The 8,368-nt window shown below is 39.8% G+C and overlaps 1 protein-coding gene across 2 annotated transcripts in view; it reads left to right on the plus strand.

The window, feature by feature from the left end:
- The window catches only part of LOC137324777 (ADP-ribose glycohydrolase MACROD1-like), an 812,403-nt gene that overhangs the window by 129,779 nt on the left and 674,256 nt on the right, over positions 1-8,368 (plus strand). The gene's annotated exons all lie outside the window — the stretch shown is intronic.

An 8,368-nucleotide genomic window follows, 5' to 3' on the forward strand; every position in this document is an offset into this window, starting at 1 on the left:
AGGGTTTACCGCAGTCAACTTGGAATGTCACTTCCTCAAAGAAATCAAGGGGATCTTCCCCATCTAAAGCCATGTTGACTGCTACTTAGGTTGTTGTACAGATAAAACCTCAACTGTACTTCTAATACTCAAATCCATAATTTTACATGGAACTGAAGTCACACCAATAGGTTCTGTAGTTGCCTGTGTATATGAGCACCATGCCAGCCTGTTTCCATTCTATTGGTACTATCCCAGTGTCCATTGACTCCCTCATAATGACTCTCAGTGCCTCACAAATCGCCTCTCCAGTCTCTCTCGGGGATAAATGTCACCTAACCCTGGGGATTTTATTTGTTTTAAAGCCCTGTCAGCTTGTCTAGGACTTCCACCTCATTCATAACAAAGTCTTCAATTGTGCCTTAGTACTCTTGTTTTTTTGAGTTCTAATGGAGACTGATACTGTTGAATGGTTAGCCATATTGTGCTTTAACTGAAAGTACCATCTTCAGGATCTGTTTCCTTTGGTGGGGAAATCTTGCTCCTTCTTTGCAGAAAAACAAAACTGCTGTGCTCGGCTTACTCCTTATAGCCTTGCCAGCTCAGCACAAATAAATAACAGGCTTTACCGTCGCACAACAGCTCTGCAGTGTCGGGAGTTTCATAGCTGCACCAGTGTTCGCCTGTCCTGTAACCCAGCATTCCATTTAGAAGTTCCTGCTTTGTATTTGCATTTCTGACTCCTGCCTATTTTATGTGCTGAAGGGGGAAAAACATGAATAATTAATGGGGCTAATGACATCGGCTGCGTCATTTCAGTGGGTGTCAATGACTTGACCCTCCTCCCACATTTCACTGTTCGCGATGTTTTAAAGGTTTTGTCCGTGTAGGGTTTTACTTTAAATGCGCAAGGTCCATTTTCCATGATGGATGCAGCTGAGTGGACGGGAAGACAATTCAGGATTTTGGTGTTATTGTAACGCTCTTGGTTTTTCTAGAACAGTGCTTGCGAGTTTAATTTCTCAGGGGAAGGTGCAATAAATTTACAGTGCTTCACAAGTGTGGAGAACAACTCTGAAACATAGGTTTGGCAATCTAATTACCGGCCCTTTTCACAAGAAACCTAGCAGCAATCAATGTTAACGTGCACTTAAGTTTTAAAATGTGCAGTTTATTTATTCCTGAGTCTGCATTACTGAATTCCGGAAGACTCATCAATAGGTAAAATGCTGTTAGAAAATTAAAACATTCTACTCCAAGGTCAGGAAAGTATTGGCTTTAAAGCAGCCCTGTGGCAGGTGTACTGGTTTTGATGCAATGCCTTTGCTGCCTTTACTAAATATTAAGGGGCCTGTGATTCCCTCAGTTCCTCATCTCCTCTGAGGAAACAGCAGATCCCAAAGCATTTTCCCATGAGAGGAAAAGCACCTCGTAACAGTTGATTACACAACACCACTGAAAGCGAACCTGGGAACGGATAATGTGTCAACATCCTCCGTCAGGAATGCTAAGTGGGAGTAAATGGTTGACGCCGAAAGAAAAAAGATAATAAAAATCCAATGCAAAGATTTTGACAGGAGCACTGTTTGGTTTTATTATTATTACAATAGTTAGAATTAAGGATTTTGAAAAAGGGAATTGAATAAATAATAGCTACTTACATGTTAAAATAAACTAGAATGTGCTGCCTGAAAGAGCAATGGAAGCAGATTCAATAATAACTTTCAAAAGGGAATTGGATGAATACTTGAATACTTGAAGGGGAAAAATTTGCAGGGCTATGGGGATAGCGTAGGGAGTGGGACTAATTGGATAGCTCTTTCAAAGAGCTGGCACAGGCACGATGGGCCGAATGGCCTCTTTCTGTGCTGTATCATTCTATGATTCTAACTTTGAAAATTTAACAGGGTTAATTAAATTGTATGCAGAATTTTGGTTAGGAATATAATTCAGCTGTTCAATAAAAATTGATTTTGAAATCTGACGGTGTTGTTGAATAAAGTTGAAACTAATTTCAATCTTTTGTTCCAGCCTCTCTCGCTTCCCACAATCCTCGGGCACTATCTGTTAGCATCAAATTTCCTCTTGGTTTAAATTTATAAACACTAACAGCCCTGGTAAAATGTTAGCATGCTGTATAAGTGCACAAGTCATTATGCAATTCTCAGGTTAAAGAGTAAAGTCTCATTTTGCATATTAATGAGTTGTAAACTGCTGACTACCTATGTGATTGTTCTCTTTTCAATGTGGGTGCACCAGTGTGTTTTCCAGAGTTTTGGTGGGTAGATTTTAAAAACCGCTGATTACTTTGGCTAATTGTTCAACTAGTTTACTGCGTTGCCAGCCCCGATCCTGCTGCCCCCTTCTATAAACTTTTAAAATGAGCGCATCAATAATTTTGGCATAAAATGACAAGTACTGCAAAACTATATACTGAAAATTATTTTTTTGCCAATGGGCTGGAAATTGCTTAGAAAATAACAGAAAGCCCAACAGCGCTCTCCGTTGTTAGTGGCGAAATGGAGGAGCAAGTTCCGACGTTCGTACATGTGCAGTGAAACCCGGAAATCCGAAACTTGCTCCTCCTGGCTCACCGGCGATATGACAGCTTCGAATTAAAGGGATATCGCCAGCTGGAATCAGTGAAATCATTGAACCTGCGCCAACCAGCTCTTCTGCTCAGCTGGAAAGTATCTAATATCGGCACAAAACAGGCAAACTTAAAAATATCGGGTCGAAACTAAGTTTCAACAGCACATTAAGTCTTAATGACTGCCAAACAACTAAAAATTAACTTTTAAAAATGTGGAGTCTCATTACTCCTTATTTTAATAGTTTTTGGTCTTAAAATTTTTTTTCTAACTTTCCTTCTGTCTCTTTTATTTAATTTGATTATTTCTTACTCTCTCGTTTTACAAATGATTTTAATGTTGTACCTGTCACTTCCTGGATTTTACATTCCAGCTTGCAGAAACTCTTTGCAGCTTGTCAAAAATGCTGCAATCTGATCGGTCGAGGGGAGAGATCGATCCTCTCGCTTCTCCCATGGGTCCTAGCTTCGCTGGAACGAACGCTGGGCTCTTCTCCGCTTCCTGTTAGAGGAAGTGCCCGAAGTTAGTGGGTTAGTATAAATCTACGGAGCGGCGAGCACTGTTTGTTCGCTGCTCTGGGCGATCGTGTTCCCTGTCACTTTTCATGCCCTCTCCTCGAAAACAAGGGCAGCCTACTTGCCTGCGATTCTGTGGATGCAAGGCCCCCCCCTCCAGCCATGGACTCATATCATCACTCTTCATGTCTGAGCCTGGACAGTGTGTGTCAGCAGGCTATTTGAGCAGGTCGGGGGGAAGTGGGGGGGCAGCGCAGTCAAACTTCCTTGTGCCCTTGTCTCACGACCAGATGTGCACATTTTCAGCAGTTGTCACCGATGACCGTCCGGAGCAGGCACCCTGAACATTGGTGTTTATTGCCCTGCCTAACCCTGGGGCATTGCTGCAAATTATAGTTCCCTTTCTGCTGCCCAGTTTATGATCAGTTAACTCAATGTACACTAAGACGATTAACCAATGTTCTAATCCTTTTTTTTTAATAGTGTGAGTGAACGTATTCTCAGATACAAACCTCTTGAATGTGGACCAGGATTTCACTTATTTTGAATAGGTTAAATTTGTATTCGAATTCCAAATACCACATTTGCTGCATTAAAAAGCACGGCTTGACTCTCAAAATTGCACAATAGATACGGATGAGGCAGGACGCTCGCCCCCTCTCAGTTTATCATGAAGGAAAGAAACCTACAGCCCCTCCCTCAATAACAGCGTCCATCTCTTTCAAATGGCTGCAAGGTTTTGGCCGCCTCCTGCTGTGTCACCGTGTTGCTCACCATCCACACTTCCCACAACGCTCCCATTTTATTATTCACTGATTGCAACCGTTTTTATTTTGAAATCAGCATTCTCTTCTAGCTCATTTCAAAATCGTATCTTAAAAGTGGGGGAAATCACTTAGTTAAAAAAATAACCTGCCTCAGACTAGATGCAGTGCGGTCTTTTTGGTTCTATCACCTGCATTCGGACTCAAGTTTGCCCTGGGTTAGGTGAGACGGGTGTTTCCTCTCTCCGCTGATTATCAGGCCTCTATGGGGCTTGGGTTTGGGCAGCGTTGACCAAGTTGGTGACTGGTGTGCGTGTACAGTCACAAACTTGCCTAATTTCCTGAGACGAGTGAATAAGTATAGGTCCGACTTCCAAAAAGATGAAACTGTGAACTTTCTCAAGGCGATTAAGTGAAACATTCACAATAGCAATTCGTCATTTGCCTCTGTAGTATTCAAGTTTCAAAATCAGACCCGATATGATATTCCCAGCAGGATTAGACTGTCATGTCCCTTTTGAGTATTTAATCATTTGTCTTTATATTTACCCTTATATAACTCTTAATGCCACTATTGCCCTGATATATATCCAGCTCCTTTATAAAGACGTTCATCAACATAGCGTTACTTGTGTTTGATGGGAGTCTGTTCCACATATCTAACGCGACAGGAGGGAAAATATGTAATGTCTGGTTTTGCTTGAGGCTTGCCAATTCTGTCTTTATCTTCTTCAACTAGGTAATCTGTTTACATCCATGTTATTCATGACTCTGTACCTTTTTAGCATCTAGATCCTGTCCATTATTAATCTTTTCTCCAATAAAAAATAAGTTGATACCTGTGAGCCTGAGGTTGCATGTTTCTGGCTGAAAACATCTTAAAAGTGACAGATTCCTTAAGTTATTTCCCTCCACCCCCGTTTTGACTTTGCATTTGGTATATGGAAGATGGCTTCATTTGAAGAATAAGGATTACTGTATCTGAAAGGTATCCTCTACTTTATTTACTAGTTAGAATAAAATGTGAAGTTTGTGGGTAATTCAATAGATCTTCCATTTATTAAGCATGTGGTTTATAAAATACTGACCATAATGGCTTGTTGCTAATACAACAGGTCTGAAAATTATGTCCTGTTATTCTCCCAGAAATCTGAAAAGTTCTGACCAGGCCTAACAATGCCAGCCATTACTGAGCTGTTACTCTTTCAGTGTTGACTGGTTCCTGGCAATTAGCAATTTAGTGTGGAACTCAAGTAGGTAAAAGCATTGGATTCTAATTACCTCCATTGCTGGAGATTATATGGTGTTGTTTGATTGAATTTACTTTGACTGCTGTTTGATGAGGAAGGATGGAGAAATTTAATGTTTGTCTCTTTCTTTTCCAATCTGCCAGAGGTGTAGTTCGGGTTGTGCTTTAAGTCTGAAGCTGTGGTAATCACAGCAGTAATGTTTCATCAATCATTATCGAATTTGAAGATCAGTAACAGCTTGGAGAAGATTTGATCTGTTACAATCTTGTCCCAGTGGCAGTGTACATATTCCATTTTGCCATTTAATAAATATATTTGATAATGCTTAAGCTGCTACTTAAGGTTTTAAAACATAGTTATCAAGATAGCTTGCAGTGCCACCAGATTGTCTGACCTGCTATGTCAAATTGTGTAGGGCTCTGTTCTGCACACGTGACATCCCCCATATTTCTTAATCTCAGTTCAAAGTATCTGGCAAATCACAGAACAAAAACAGTATCATCGTCTTCTGAAATAAAGCCAATTCATCCACTTTCACTCTCCCTATCACCCTGTTGCAGAGCTGTATTGGCAAAATCTGGGCCCAGTCTGTGTGAAAGATCGTGAGGATAGGGAAGATGATCTTTATTGGACTGCGTTGTAACTTAACTGCTATCTACAGTTTTGAATGATTGTAGTGGACCATATTTTGTTCAATACTTTTAGTCTCTGGGTTTCAGCTGTAAAACCCATGAGATTCAAGCAGCTTAATGTAATATTTTATTTTTTAAAAATTTAATAATATGTAGGATTCCTCAATTAACACTTTTACGATTTACCAATGAATGACGGTCTAGATGGAAGAATACTTTGAATGCAGAATATTACGCCATTTGTAAACCGTTTATTAAAAAAAAAAATTCACATTGTTTAATCTCCTTCAATTTACTCATTGAATTTTTTTTCCCCAAAGAGAAAAATGTCACTGGTTGATGTTCTTAGTGATCTAGGTTATGGGCTCGTCTTGTTTCATGTACAGGAAAATTTGGTGGTGTGGGCCTCCGGGAGGGAAATGTGGAAGGAAACTTCCGAATCGAGAAAAGTTGTACAACCTAAATTCTGCGGTCCACGCGGTCAGTCCTAATTTATACCACCCAAAGTGCCTCTGGATTGTTCTGTCGTCCAACGTACCAACTTCCATGTGAGTGATTGATTAGAAGTTTATTGCATTACACATGGGCTGATTTCTGCACCCCCCCTCCCCCCAAATTTGTTTTGTTAAAATTATATGGGTGAGCAAGTACTTTGTACTGAAAGTATTCCTGTAATTTTTCATTGTGTTCTTGCACATTAATAGGAATTGTAATCAAAATGAAAAACAAATCTTTAAAAGATATAAAAAAATTTTCTTGTGCCTGAAATATTTTATTATTCATGTGTAAAATGTTCTAGATCTATAAGGCAGTATTTCATTAATGAGCAGGTTAGCGAGCTAATCCTGCCACTTTATAAATCATTGGTGCGACCACACTTACAATACTGAGTACGGTTCTGGTTGCCACAGTACAAAAACAATATTGCAGCTATTGGAAGGATACAGAAGAGAACAACCAGATTGATTAAGGGGAAGGAGGGATTGGATTATCAGGAGCAATTATGTAAATTGGGTATGTTCTCACTGGAAAAGAAAAGACTAAAATTAGAGCTGGGCCGTTCAGGGGTGACGTCAGGAAGTACTTCTTCACTCAAAGGGGAGTGGAAGTCTGGAGCTCTGTCCCCCAAAAAGCTGTTGAGGCTGGGGGTCAACTGAAAATTTCAAAACTGAAAGATAGATTTTTGTTAGGTAAGGGTATTAAGGGATATGGAACCAAGGCAGGTAAATGGAGTTAAGATACGAATCAACCATGATCTAATTGAATGGTGGAACTGGCTCGAGGGGCTGAATGGGCAGCTGCTATGTTCCCATTGTCGTTGTATTGTGCGACTACTAGGATGGTGGAAAGCGAACTAGATGGACCTTTGGTCTTTTTTCGTCGAGCAATTCCTATGTTCCTATGTATATAATTGGAAAAAGCCTCAAAATACAGTCTTTACTGTGGGGCTAACTATAGAGCGTTTTGGAACCATTTCCTTTGATTTCTAGACCTGTTGCTTGCATCATCATAAGCTTCCAGGTGACGGAACAAGTGAGTATAAACTCTAATTTGCAGTCAGCAACTGTGTTTGTGTTGCCAGCAGCATGCAAAGAACCAATGGAGTAATGTGCATTTCGATATTTTGATTCTACAAGGTGACTTGAATGGAGCTGTCCTGATTAATACTGTATTTTCTCAGGTCGGCAACTAAGCAGAAAATAAATGAACCATATTTTTTTTTAAAATCTAAGTATCAGCAACAGTAGACAGAACAGGAAGATTTGGTCCCAAGTCCACCACCAGATTATAATAAAAACAGAAAATGCTGGAAATATTCAGCAAGTCGGGCAGCATTCATGGAGAAAGAAAGAATTATTTAGCCCATTCCACAATCGAACCATTCTTTGGGTAAAGAAGTTTCTCCTGAATTCCCTGTTGGGTTTATTAGTGACCATCTTATATTGATGACCTCTAGTCTTGATCCCTAAATCGGAAGCTGTCAGCGGGTTTACATGGACATGGGCCTATAGTCTTGCGTTTAGGTTTGATTTGGTTTAGTTTGATTAATTAAGTGGGTACGGTACCACTCAGATCAGCCAGCATTTTACTCAGAAATTTTCTTTTGTTGGAAAATGGTAAAATCCACTGAAGTGAATTGATTTCCCTCCAGAAAAAAAATACTTAGATTTGATTACCATCTGATGTGTAATGAAATTGTGTCTCTAATTCCCCAGTAGTAGAAGCAGAAGTTTTTCTTGCTATTTTTAGTGTTACTTAAGAAAACAAAAATGTCACTTTGCCCCAGAAGGAATGTGTGATAGATAATGTGATTCAAGAAACCTTTGTTTTGTCAGCCTTTCATTTCCAACATCCCGTAAGTAGGTGATTCAACAAGTTAAGCTAAATCGCAGCTATTCTTTCACAAACATGTAAGTATTGTTCAGTTAGCCATGTATTTGTTGGTTGCAAAGATCATGTTTCTATATTAACGTCGGAGGCATGAACAGCACGTAATACTGAAGCTTGCCCTAGTGTATCAGCATACGTTCTTGCAAGGATCACTATGCACTTGAATGTTTTGTTTTGTACTGATTGATTGCAACCTAACTAGGGATTGTCTTCAAGAAGATATTCCGTCACCAAAGCACAGAAGTG

This window comes from Heptranchias perlo, chromosome 8 (assembly GCF_035084215.1).
Source record: "Heptranchias perlo isolate sHepPer1 chromosome 8, sHepPer1.hap1, whole genome shotgun sequence".
In the NCBI taxonomy this organism is placed as follows: domain Eukaryota; kingdom Metazoa; phylum Chordata; class Chondrichthyes; order Hexanchiformes; family Hexanchidae; genus Heptranchias; species Heptranchias perlo.